This window comes from Oncorhynchus mykiss, chromosome 14 (genome assembly GCF_057628025.1).
Source record: "Oncorhynchus mykiss isolate SJ-2025 chromosome 14, ASM5762802v1, whole genome shotgun sequence".
Taxonomy (NCBI): Eukaryota; Metazoa; Chordata; class Actinopteri; order Salmoniformes; family Salmonidae; genus Oncorhynchus; species Oncorhynchus mykiss.
Genome location: NC_143035.1, coordinates 43,062,821 through 43,075,851, shown reverse-complemented (window position 1 = coordinate 43,075,851; position 13,031 = coordinate 43,062,821). Strand labels below are relative to the sequence as shown.

General features: G+C 45.5%; 1 protein-coding gene across 2 annotated transcripts in view; it reads left to right on the top strand.

Moving 5' to 3' along the window:
* LOC110533235 (endothelin receptor type B) overlaps positions 1-13,031 on the top strand; it is a 69,346-nt gene that overhangs the window by 35,660 nt on the left and 20,655 nt on the right. The window lies entirely within an intron of this gene.

Sequence of the window (13,031 nt, the reverse complement as noted above, 5' to 3'; positions counted from 1 at the left end):
CTGTCTGTCTGTCTGTCTGTCTGTCTGTCTGTCTGTCTGTCTGTCTGTCTGTCTGTCTGTCTGTCTGTCTGTCTGTCTGTCTGTCTGTCTGTCCTTCTGTATAACCTGTTTGGCTATATAACCCATGTTTCTGTCTGTCTGTGTGTTTAACCTGTCCTTCAGTCTGTATTCCAATGAGCATCCGATTCCTTAACACAGATGGACTATTAAACACAACCCCAGCCCTACAGTATTCATCTATATGTCAGTTTGAAGTATGTCCTGTCAAACAGATAACATATATAAAAGTATGTGGACACCCCTTCAAATGAGTGGATTTGGCTATTTCAGCCATAGCCGTTGATGACTGATGTATAAAATGGAGCACACAGCCATGTAATCCCATAGACAAACATTGACAATGTTGACTTTCAACATGGCACCGTCATAGGAAGCCACTTTTCCAACAAGTCAGTTTGTCAAATTTCTGCCCTGCTAGAGCTGCCCCGGTCAACTGTTAGTGTTGTTATTGTGAAGTGGAAACCTCTAGGATCAACAACAGCTCAGCCACTTATCTCATATGTATATACTGTATTCTATTCTACTGTAGTCAATGCCACTCCCACATTGCTCGCCCTAATATTTATATATTTCTTAATTCCATTGTTCTACATTTAGATTTGTGTGTATTGTTGTGAATTATTAGATATTACTGCACTGTTGGAGCTAGGAACACAAGCATTTCACTACACCCGCAATAACATCTGCTAAATATGAGTATGGACCAATAACATCTGCTAAATATGAGTATGGACCAATAACATCTGTTAAATATGAGTATGGACCAATAACATCTGCTAAATATGAGTATGGACCAATAACATCTGCTAAATATGAGTATGGACCAATAACATCTGCTAAATATGAGTATGGACCAATAACATCTGCTAAATATGAGTATGGACCAATAACATCTGCTAAATATGAGTATGGACCAATAACGTGCTAAATATGTGACCAATAAAATGTGATTTGAAGTGGTGGGCCACATGCTCAGAGAACGGGGCGGCCGATTACTGAAGTGTGCAGCTTGTAAAAATCATCTGTCCTTTGTTGCATCACTACCGAGTTCCAAACTGCTTCTGGAAGCAACGTCACTGTTAGTCGGGAGCTTAATGAAATGGTTTTCCATGGCCGAGCAGCCGCACACAAACCTAAAATCACCATGCGCAATGCAAAGTGTTGGCCGGAATGGTGTAGAGCTCCCCGTCATTGGACTCTGGAGCAGTGGAATCGCATTCTCTGGAATGATGAATCACGCTTCACCGTCTAGCAGTCTGAAGGACGAATCTGGGTTTGCTGGATGTCAGCTAACGCTGCCTGCCCCTATGCATAGTGCCAACTGTAGAGTTTGGTGGAGGAGGCATGGTCTGGGGCTATTTTTCAAAGCCTTCCCAGAAGAGTGGAGGCTGTTATAGCAGCAATGTTCCAACATCTAGTGGAAACCCTTCCCGGAAGAGTGGAGGCTGTATGTATTGTCCATAAGTCAAGTGTTTTATCTCCTGCGATATGTGTTGTCTATAAATGTTGCATGTATTGTCCATAAGTCAAGTGTTTTATCTCCCGTGATATCTGTTGTCTATAAATGTTGCATGTATTGTCCATAAGTCAAGTGTTTTATCTCCCGTGATATCTGTTGTCGTCTATAAGTGTTGTATGTCCCGTGATATCTGTTGTCGTCTATAAGTGTTGTATGTCCTGTGATATCTGTTGTCGTCTATAAGTGTTGTATGTCCTGTGATATCTGTTGTCGTCTATAAGTGTTGTATGTCCTGTGATATCTGTTGTCGTCTATAAGTGTTGTATGTCCTGTGATATCTGTTGTCGTCTATAAGTGTTGTATGTCCTGTGATATCTGTTGTCGTCTATAAGTGTTGTATGTCCTGTGATATCTGTTGTCGTCTATAAGTGTTGTATGTCCTGTGATATCTGTTGTCGTCTATAAGTGTTGTATGTCCTGTGATATCTGTTGTCGTCTATAAGTGTTGTATGTCCTGTGATATCTGTTGTCGTCTATAAGTGTTGTATGTCCCGTGATATCTGTTGTCGTCTATAAGTGTTGTATGTCCTGTGATATCTGTTGTCGTCTATAAGTGTTGTATGTCCTGTGATATCTGTTGTCGTCTATAAGTGTTGTATGTCCCGTGATATCTGTTGTCGTCTATAAGTGTTGTATGTCCTGTGATATCTGTTGTCGTCTATAAGTGTTGTATGTCCCGTGATATCTGTTGTCGTCTATAAGTGTTGTATGTCCTGTGATATCTGTTGTCGTCTATAAGTGTTGTATGTCCTGTGATATCTGTTGTCGTCTATAAGTGTTGTATGTCCTGTGATATCTGTTGTCGTCTATAAGTGTTGTATGTCCTGTGATATCTGTTGTCGTCTATAAGTGTTGTATGTCCTGTGATATCTGTTGTCGTCTATAAGTGTTGTATGTCCTGTGATATCTGTTGTCGTCTATAAGTGTTGTATGTCCTGTGAAATGGGTTGTCTATACGTTTTTTATTTTTTTCATTTCACCTTTATTTAACCAGGTAGGCTGGTTGAGAACACCTTTATTTAACCAGGTAGGCTGGTTGAGAACACCTTTATTTAACCAGGTAGGCTGGTTGAGAACACCTTTATTTAACCAGGTAGGCTGGTTGAGAACACCTTTATTTAACCAGGTAGGCTGGTTGAGAACACCTTTATTTAACCAGGTAGGCTGGTTGAGAACACCTTTATTTAACCAGGTAGGCTGGTTGAGAACACCTTTATTTAACCAGGTAGGCTGGTTGAGAACAAGTTCTCATTTACGACTGCGACCTGGCCAAGATAAAGCAAAGCAGTTCGACAAAAACAACAACACAGAGTTACACATGGAATAAACAAACATACAGTCAATAACACAGTAGAAAAAAGTAAAGTCTATATACAGTGTGAGCAAATGAGGTGAGGTAAGGGAGGTAAGGCAGTAAATAGGCCATGGTGACGAAGTAATTACAATATAGCAATTAAACACTGGAATGGTAGATGTGTAGAAGATGAATGTGTAAGTGGAGATACTGGGGTGCAAAGGAGCAAGATAAATAAATAAATACAGTATGGGGATGAGGTAGATTGGATGGGCTGTTTACAGATGGGCTAAGTACAGGTGCAGTGATCTGTGAGCTGCTCTGACAGCTGGTGCTAAAAGAGGGAGATAAGAGTCTCCAGCTTCAGTGATTTTTGCAGTTCGTTCCAGTCATTGGCAGCAGAGAACTGGAAGGAAAGGCAGCCAAAGGAGGAGTTGGCTTTGGGGGTGACCCATGAGATATACCTGCTGGAGCGCGTGATACGGGTGGGTGCTTCTATGGTGACCAGTGAGCTGAGATAAGGCGGGGCTTTACCTATCAGAGACTTGTAAATGACCTGGAGCCAGTAGGTTTGGCGAATAGTATGAAGCAACGGCCAGCCAACGAGAACGTACAGGTTGCAGTGGTGTGTAATATATGGGGCTTTGGTGACAAAACGGATGGTGCTGTGATAGACTGCATCCAATTTGTTGAGTAGAGTTTTGGAGGCTATTTTTTAAATGACATCACTAAAGTCGAGGATCGGTAGGATGGTCATTTTTACGAGGGTATGTTTGGCAGCATGAGTGAAGGATGCTTTGTTGCGAAATAGGAAGCCGATTCTAGATTTAATTTAGGATTGGAGATGCTTAACGTGAGTCTGGAAGGAGAGTTTACAGTCTAACCAGACACCTAGATATTTGTAGTTGTCCACATATTCTAAGTATTCTAAGTCAGAACCGTCCAGATTAGTGATTCTGGACGGGCGGGCAGGTGCGGGCAGTGATCAGTTGAAGAGCATGCATTTAGTTTTAGTTGCATTTAAGAGCAGTTGGAGGCCACGGAAGGAGAGTTGTATGGCATTGAAGCTCGCCTGGAGGTTTGTTAACACAGTGTCCAAAGAAGGGCCACAAGTATACAGAATGGTGTCGTATGCGTAGAGTTGGATCACCAGCAGCAAGAGCAACATCATTGATGTATACAGAGAAGAGAGTCGGCCCGAGAATTGAACCCTATGGCACCCCCATAGAGACTGCCAGAGGTAAGGACAACAGGCACTCCGACTTGACACACTGAACTCTATCAGAGAAGTAGTTGGTGAACCAGGTGAGGCAATCATTTGAGAAACCAAGATGTTGAGTCTGCCAATAATAATGTGGTGATTGACAGAGTCGAAAGCCTTGGCCAGGTCGATGAATACGGCTGCACAATAATGTCTCTTATCGATGGTGGTTAGGATGTCGTTTAGGATCTTGAGCGTGGCTCAGGTACACCCATGACCAGCTCTGAAACCAGATTGCACAGCGGAGAAGGTATGGTGGGATTCGAAATGGTCGGTAATCAGTTTTTTTAACTTGGCTTTCGAAGACCTTAGAAAGGCAGGGTAGGATAGATATAGGTCTGGGTCTAGAGTGTCTCTCTTTAAATAGGGGGATGACCGCGGCAGCTTTCCAATCTTTGGGAATCTCAGGTGATACGAAAGAGAGGTTGAACAGGCTAGTAATATGGGTTGCAACATTTTCGGCAGGTAATTTTAAAAAGAGAGGGTCCAGATTGTCTAGCCCGGCTGATTTGTAGGGGTCCAGATTTTGCAACTCTTTAAGAGCGTCAGCTATATGGATTTGGGTGAAGGAGAAATGGGGAGGCTTGGGCAAGTCTTCCTGAGCCGTGATTCAGACACGGCTAGGACATCCGGGTTGGCAGAGTGTGCTAGGGCCGTGAATAAAACAAACTTAGGGAGTAGGCTTCTAATGTTAACATGCATGAAACCAAGGCTTTTAAGGTTACAGAAGTCAACAAATGATAGCCTGGGGAATGGGAGTGGAGCTTGGTACTGCAGGGCCTGGATTAACCTGTGTATGTGTTGTATCTCCTGTGATATGTATTGTCTATAAGTGTTCTATGTCCTGTGATATGTGTTGTCTATAAGTATTCTATGTCCTGTGATATGTTTTGTCTATAAGTGTTCTATGTCCTGTGATATGTGTTGTCTATAAGTGTTGTATCTCCTGTGATAATGTGTTGTCTATAAGTGTTGTATCTCCTGTGATATGTGTTGTCTATAAGTGTTGTATGTCCTGTGATATGTGTTGTCTATAAGTGTTGTATGTCCTGTGATATGTGTTGTCTATAAGTGTTCTATCTCCTGTGATATGTGTTGTCTATAAGTGTTCTATGTCTTGTGATATGTGTTGTCCTAAATTCAAGTGTGGGAGGTCCAAGAGACCAGAGGTGGCAGAATGGAGTGCTCGGGTTGGGGTGTAGGGTTGGAGCTGAAGGTAGGGAGGGGCAGCTGCTCCATAGGGAAGCACCATCTTGTAGTGGCCTTGTAGTGGTTGGGGTGTAGGGTTGAAGCTGAATGTAGGGAGGGGCAGCTGCTCTGTAGGGAAGCACCATCTTGTAGTGGCCTTGTAGTGGATGGGTTGGGGTGTAGGGTTGGAGCTGAAGGTAGGGAGGGGCAGCTGCTCTGTAGGGAAGCACCATCTTGTAGTGGATACGGGTTTCAACTGGAAGCGAGTGGAGTGTGCAGAGGAGCGGGTGACTTGGAAAGATTGAAAACCAGGCGGGCTGCAACGTTCTGATTAAGTTGCGGGGGGGGGGGGGGTTGCATTTTCCAATTAAGAACATTCAAAACCAAAATGATAAGATATTGGACAACAATATGACAAAGTGACAGTAACTAAAAAATTTATAAAAAGAATATATACTAAAATACAACATGGCCAAGATGTTCCAATGTTCATAAATGACCAGCATGGTCCAATAATAATAAGGCAGAACAGTTGAAATTGGAGCAGCAGCACGGCCAGGTGGACTGGGGAGAGCAAGGAGTCATCATGTCAGGTAGTCCTGAGGCATGGTCCTAGGGCTCAGGTCCTCCGAGAGAGAGAAAGAAAGAGAGAAAGAGAGAATTAGAGAGAGCACACTTAAATTCACACAGGACACCGAATAGGACAGGAGAAGTACTCCAGATATAACAATCTGACCCTAGCCCCCCGACACATAAAATACTAAGTGTTGTATGTCCCGTGATATCTGTTGTCGTCTATAAGTGTTGTATGTCCTGTGATATCTGTTGTCGTCTATAAGTGTTGTATGTCCCGTGATATCTGTTGTCGTCTATAAGTGTTGTATGTCCTGTGATATCTGTTGTCGTCTATAAGTGTTGTATGTCCTGTGATATCTGTTGTCGTCTATAAGTGTTGTATGTCCTGTGATATCTGTTGTCGTCTATAAGTGTTGTATGTCCTGTGATATCTGTTGTCGTCTATAAGTGTTGTATGTCCTGTGATATCTGTTGTCGTCTATAAGTGTTGTATGTCCTGTGAAATGGGTTGTCTATACGTTTTTTATTTTTTTCATTTCACCTTTATTTAACCAGGTAGGCTGGTTGAGAACACCTTTATTTAACCAGGTAGGCTGGTTGAGAACACCTTTATTTAACCAGGTAGGCTGGTTGAGAACACCTTTATTTAACCAGGTAGGCCAGTAGAGAACACCTTTATTTAACCAGGTAGGCTGGTTGAGAACACCTTTATTTAACCAGGTAGGCCAGTAGAGAACACCTTTATTTAACCAGGTAGGCTAGTTGAGAACACCTTTATTTAACCAGGTAGGCTGGTTGAGAACACCTTTATTTAACCAGGTAGGCTAGTTGAGAACACCTTTATTTAACCAGGTAGGCTGGTTGAGAACACCTTTATTTAACCAGGTAGGCTGGTTGAGAACACCTTTATTTAACCAGGTAGGCTAGTTGAGAACACCTTTATTTAACCAGGTAGGCTAGTTGAGAACACCTTTATTTAACCAGGTAGGCTGGTTGAGAACACCTTTATTTAACCAGGTAGGCTGGTTGAGAACACCTTTATTTAACCAGGTAGGCTGGTTGAGAACACCTTTATTTAACCAGGTAGGCTGGTTGAGAACACCTTTATTTAACCAGGTAGACTAGTTGAGAACACCTTTATTTAACCAGGTAGGCTGGTTGAGAACACCTTTATTTAACCAGGTAGGCTAGTTGAGAACACCTTTATTTAACCAGGTAGGCTAGTTGAGAACACCTTTATTTAACCAGGTAGACTAGTTGAGAACACCTTTATTTAACCAGGTAGGCTGGTTGAGAACACCTTTATTTAACCAGGTAGGCTAGTTGAGAACACCTTTATTTAACCAGGTAGGCTGGTTGAGAACACCTTTATTTAACCAGGTAGGCTGGTTGAGAACACCTTTATTTAACCAGGTAGGCTGGTTGAGAACACCTTTATTTAACCAGGTAGGCTGGTTGAGAACAAGTTCTCATTTACGACTGCGACCTGGCCAAGATAAAGCAAAGCAGTTCGACAAAAACAACAACACAGAGTTACACATGGAATAAACAAACATACAGTCAATAACACAGTAGAAAAAAGTAAAGTCTATATACAGTGTGAGCAAATGAGGTGAGGTAAGGGAGGTAAGGCAGTAAATAGGCCATGGTGACGAAGTAATTACAATATAGCAATTAAACACTGGAATGGTAGATGTGTAGAAGATGAATGTGTAAGTGGAGATACTGGGGTGCAAAGGAGCAAGATAAATAAATAAATACAGTATGGGGATGAGGTAGATTGGATGGGCTGTTTACAGATGGGCTAAGTACAGGTGCAGTGATCTGTGAGCTGCTCTGACAGCTGGTGCTAAAAGAGGGAGATAAGAGTCTCCAGCTTCAGTGATTTTTGCAGTTCGTTCCAGTCATTGGCAGCAGAGAACTGGAAGGAAAGGCAGCCAAAGGAGGAGTTGGCTTTGGGGGTGACCCATGAGATATACCTGCTGGAGCGCGTGATACGGGTGGGTGCTTCTATGGTGACCAGTGAGCTGAGATAAGGCGGGGCTTTACCTATCAGAGACTTGTAAATGACCTGGAGCCAGTAGGTTTGGCGAATAGTATGAAGCAACGGCCAGCCAACGAGAACGTACAGGTTGCAGTGGTGTGTAATATATGGGGCTTTGGTGACAAAACGGATGGTGCTGTGATAGACTGCATCCAATTTGTTGAGTAGAGTTTTGGAGGCTATTTTTTAAATGACATCACTAAAGTCGAGGATCGGTAGGATGGTCATTTTTACGAGGGTATGTTTGGCAGCATGAGTGAAGGATGCTTTGTTGCGAAATAGGAAGCCGATTCTAGATTTAATTTAGGATTGGAGATGCTTAACGTGAGTCTGGAAGGAGAGTTTACAGTCTAACCAGACACCTAGATATTTGTAGTTGTCCACATATTCTAAGTATTCTAAGTCAGAACCGTCCAGATTAGTGATTCTGGACGGGCGGGCAGGTGCGGGCAGTGATCAGTTGAAGAGCATGCATTTAGTTTTAGTTGCATTTAAGAGCAGTTGGAGGCCACGGAAGGAGAGTTGTATGGCATTGAAGCTCGCCTGGAGGTTTGTTAACACAGTGTCCAAAGAAGGGCCACAAGTATACAGAATGGTGTCGTATGCGTAGAGTTGGATCACCAGCAGCAAGAGCAACATCATTGATGTATACAGAGAAGAGAGTCGGCCCGAGAATTGAACCCTATGGCACCCCCATAGAGACTGCCAGAGGTAAGGACAACAGGCACTCCGACTTGACACACTGAACTCTATCAGAGAAGTAGTTGGTGAACCAGGTGAGGCAATCATTTGAGAAACCAAGATGTTGAGTCTGCCAATAATAATGTGGTGATTGACAGAGTCGAAAGCCTTGGCCAGGTCGATGAATACGGCTGCACAATAATGTCTCTTATCGATGGTGGTTAGGATGTCGTTTAGGATCTTGAGCGTGGCTCAGGTACACCCATGACCAGCTCTGAAACCAGATTGCACAGCGGAGAAGGTATGGTGGGATTCGAAATGGTCGGTAATCAGTTTTTTTAACTTGGCTTTCGAAGACCTTAGAAAGGCAGGGTAGGATAGATATAGGTCTGGGTCTAGAGTGTCTCTCTTTAAATAGGGGGATGACCGCGGCAGCTTTCCAATCTTTGGGAATCTCAGGTGATACGAAAGAGAGGTTGAACAGGCTAGTAATATGGGTTGCAACATTTTCGGCAGGTAATTTTAAAAAGAGAGGGTCCAGATTGTCTAGCCCGGCTGATTTGTAGGGGTCCAGATTTTGCAACTCTTTAAGAGCGTCAGCTATATGGATTTGGGTGAAGGAGAAATGGGGAGGCTTGGGCAAGTCTTCCTGAGCCGTGATTCAGACACGGCTAGGACATCCGGGTTGGCAGAGTGTGCTAGGGCCGTGAATAAAACAAACTTAGGGAGTAGGCTTCTAATGTTAACATGCATGAAACCAAGGCTTTTAAGGTTACAGAAGTCAACAAATGATAGCCTGGGGAATGGGAGTGGAGCTTGGTACTGCAGGGCCTGGATTAACCTGTGTATGTGTTGTATCTCCTGTGATATGTATTGTCTATAAGTGTTCTATGTCCTGTGATATGTGTTGTCTATAAGTATTCTATGTCCTGTGATATGTTTTGTCTATAAGTGTTCTATGTCCTGTGATATGTGTTGTCTATAAGTGTTGTATCTCCTGTGATAATGTGTTGTCTATAAGTGTTGTATCTCCTGTGATATGTGTTGTCTATAAGTGTTGTATGTCCTGTGATATGTGTTGTCTATAAGTGTTGTATGTCCTGTGATATGTGTTGTCTATAAGTGTTCTATCTCCTGTGATATGTGTTGTCTATAAGTGTTCTATGTCTTGTGATATGTGTTGTCCTAAATTCAAGTGTGGGAGGTCCAAGAGACCAGAGGTGGCAGAATGGAGTGCTCGGGTTGGGGTGTAGGGTTGGAGCTGAAGGTAGGGAGGGGCAGCTGCTCCATAGGGAAGCACCATCTTGTAGTGGCCTTGTAGTGGTTGGGGTGTAGGGTTGAAGCTGAATGTAGGGAGGGGCAGCTGCTCTGTAGGGAAGCACCATCTTGTAGTGGCCTTGTAGTGGATGGGTTGGGGTGTAGGGTTGGAGCTGAAGGTAGGGAGGGGCAGCTGCTCTGTAGGGAAGCACCATCTTGTAGTGGATACGGGTTTCAACTGGAAGCGAGTGGAGTGTGCAGAGGAGCGGGTGACTTGGAAAGATTGAAAACCAGGCGGGCTGCAACGTTCTGATTAAGTTGCGGGGGGGGGGGGGTTGCATTTTCCAATTAAGAACATTCAAAACCAAAATGATAAGATATTGGACAACAATATGACAAAGTGACAGTAACTAAAAAATTTATAAAAAGAATATATACTAAAATACAACATGGCCAAGATGTTCCAATGTTCATAAATGACCAGCATGGTCCAATAATAATAAGGCAGAACAGTTGAAATTGGAGCAGCAGCACGGCCAGGTGGACTGGGGAGAGCAAGGAGTCATCATGTCAGGTAGTCCTGAGGCATGGTCCTAGGGCTCAGGTCCTCCGAGAGAGAGAAAGAAAGAGAGAAAGAGAGAATTAGAGAGAGCACACTTAAATTCACACAGGACACCGAATAGGACAGGAGAAGTACTCCAGATATAACAATCTGACCCTAGCCCCCCGACACATAAAATACTGCAGCATAAATACTGGAGGCTGAGACAGGAGGGGTCAGGAGACACTGAGGCCCCATCCGTGGACACCCCCGGACAGGGCCAAACAGGAAGGATATGAGATGGTTCAGAGATGGTGTTGTTGACGCAGAAGGGGATGTGTCTACTTGTTATGGTGAGTGAATGAGGACCCAAAAGCGAACTAACTTAAACAGAGCTTCTTTAATAACCAAACATAGGTAGGCTCAGATAGACCGGCAGATTCCGACAGGACAGGACAAGGTTACAGCAAACATGACGATAGTCTGGCTCAGGCATGAAACACAACAAACAAGAATCCGACAAGGACAGGAACAGAAACAGAGAGAGATATAGGGACCTAATCAGAGGGAAAAAAGGGAACAGGTGGGAAACGGGGTGAATGGGTAGTTAGAGGAGACAAGGAACAGCTGGGGGAAAGCGGGGGAGAAAAGGTAACCTAACAACGACCAGCAGAGGGAGACAGGGTGAAGGGAAAGGACAGAGACAAGACACAACATGACAGTACATGACAGTACCCCCCCACTCACCGAGCGCCTCCTGGCGCACTCGAGGAGGAAACCTGGCGGCAACGGAGGAAATCCTCGATCAGCGCACGGTCCAGCACGTCCCGAGAGGGAACCCAACTCCTCTCCTCAGGACCGTACCCCTCCCAATCTACGAGGTACTGGTGACCACGGCCCCGAGGACGCATGTCCAAAATTCTACGGACCCTGTAGATGGGTGCGCCCTCGACAAGGATGGGGGGGGGGGGGGGAAGACGAGCGGGGGCGCGAAGGACGGGCTTGATGCAGGAGACATGGAAGACCGGGTGGACGCGACGAAGGTATCGCGGAAGAAGAAGTCGAACTGCAGGATTAATGACCCGAGAAATACGGAACGGACCAATGAACCGCGGGGTCAACTTGCGAGAAGCCGTCTTAAGGGGAAGGTTCTGAGTGGAGAGCCAAACTCTCTGACCGCGACAATATCTAGGACTCTTAGTTCTACGCTTATTAGCAGCCCTCACAGTCTGCGTCCTATAACGGCAAAGTGCAGACCTGACCCTCTTCCAGGTGCGCTCGCAACGTTGGACAAAAGCCTGAGCGGAGGGGACGCTGGACTCGGCGAACTGAGATGAGAACAGCGGAGGCTGGTACCCGAGGCTACTCTGAAAAGGAGATAGCCCGGTCGCAGACGAAGGAAGCGAGTTGTGGGCGTATTCTGCCCAGGGGAGCTGTTCTGACCAAGACGCAGGGTTACGAAAAGAAAGACTGCGTAAGATGCGACCAATAGTCTGATTGGCCCGTTCTGCTTGACCGTTAGACTGGGGGTGAAAGCCGGAAGAGAGACTGACGGAAGCCCCAATCAAACGGCAAAACTCCCTCCAAAATTGAGACGTGAATTGCGGACCTCTGTCCGAAACGACGTCTGACGGAAGGCCATGAATTCTGAAAACATTCTCGATGATGATTTGTGCCGTCTCTTTAGCAGAAGGAAGCTTAGCAAGGGGAATGAAATGAGCCGCCTTAGAGAACCTATCGACAACCGTAAGAATAACAGTCTTCCCCGCTGACGAAGGCAGTCCGGTGACAAAATCTAAGGCGATGTGAGACCACGGTCGAGAGGGAATAGGAAGCGGCCTGAGACGGCCGGCAGGAGGAGAGTTACCGGACTTAGTCTGCGCGCAGACCGAACAAGCAGCCACGAAACGACGCGTGTCATGCTCCCGGGTGGGCCACCAAAAACGCTGGTGAATGGAAGCAAGCGTACCCCGAACGCCAGGGTGGCCGGCTAACTTGGCAGAGTGAGCCCACTGAAGAACGGCCAGACGAGTAGGAACGGGAACGAAAAGAAGGTTCCTAGGACAAGCGCGCGGCGACGGAGTGTGAGTGAGCGCTTGTTTTACCTGCCTCTCAATTCCCCAGACAGTCAACCCGACAACACGCCCCTCAGGGAGAATCCCCTCGGGGTCAGTGGAGGCTACTGAAGAACTGAAGAGACGAGACAAAGCATCAGGCTTGGTGTTCTTAGAGCCCGGACGATAAGAAATCACGAACTCGAAACGAGCGAAAAACAGCGCCCAACGCGCCTGACGCGCATTAAGTCGTTTGGCAGAACGGATGTACTCAAGGTTCCTATGGTCAGTCCAAACGACAAAAGGAACGGTCGCCCCCTCCAACCACTGTCGCCATTCGCCTAGGGCTAACCGGATGGCGAGCAGTTCGCGGTTACCCACATCATAGTTACGTTCCGACGGCGACAGGCGATGAGAAAAATACGCGCATGGGTGGACCTTGTCGTCAGAGAGGGAGCGCTGAGAAAGGATGGCTCCCACGCCCACCTCTGACGCGTCAACCTCGACAACGAACTGTCTAGAGACGTCAGGTGTAACAAGGATAGGAGCGGATGTA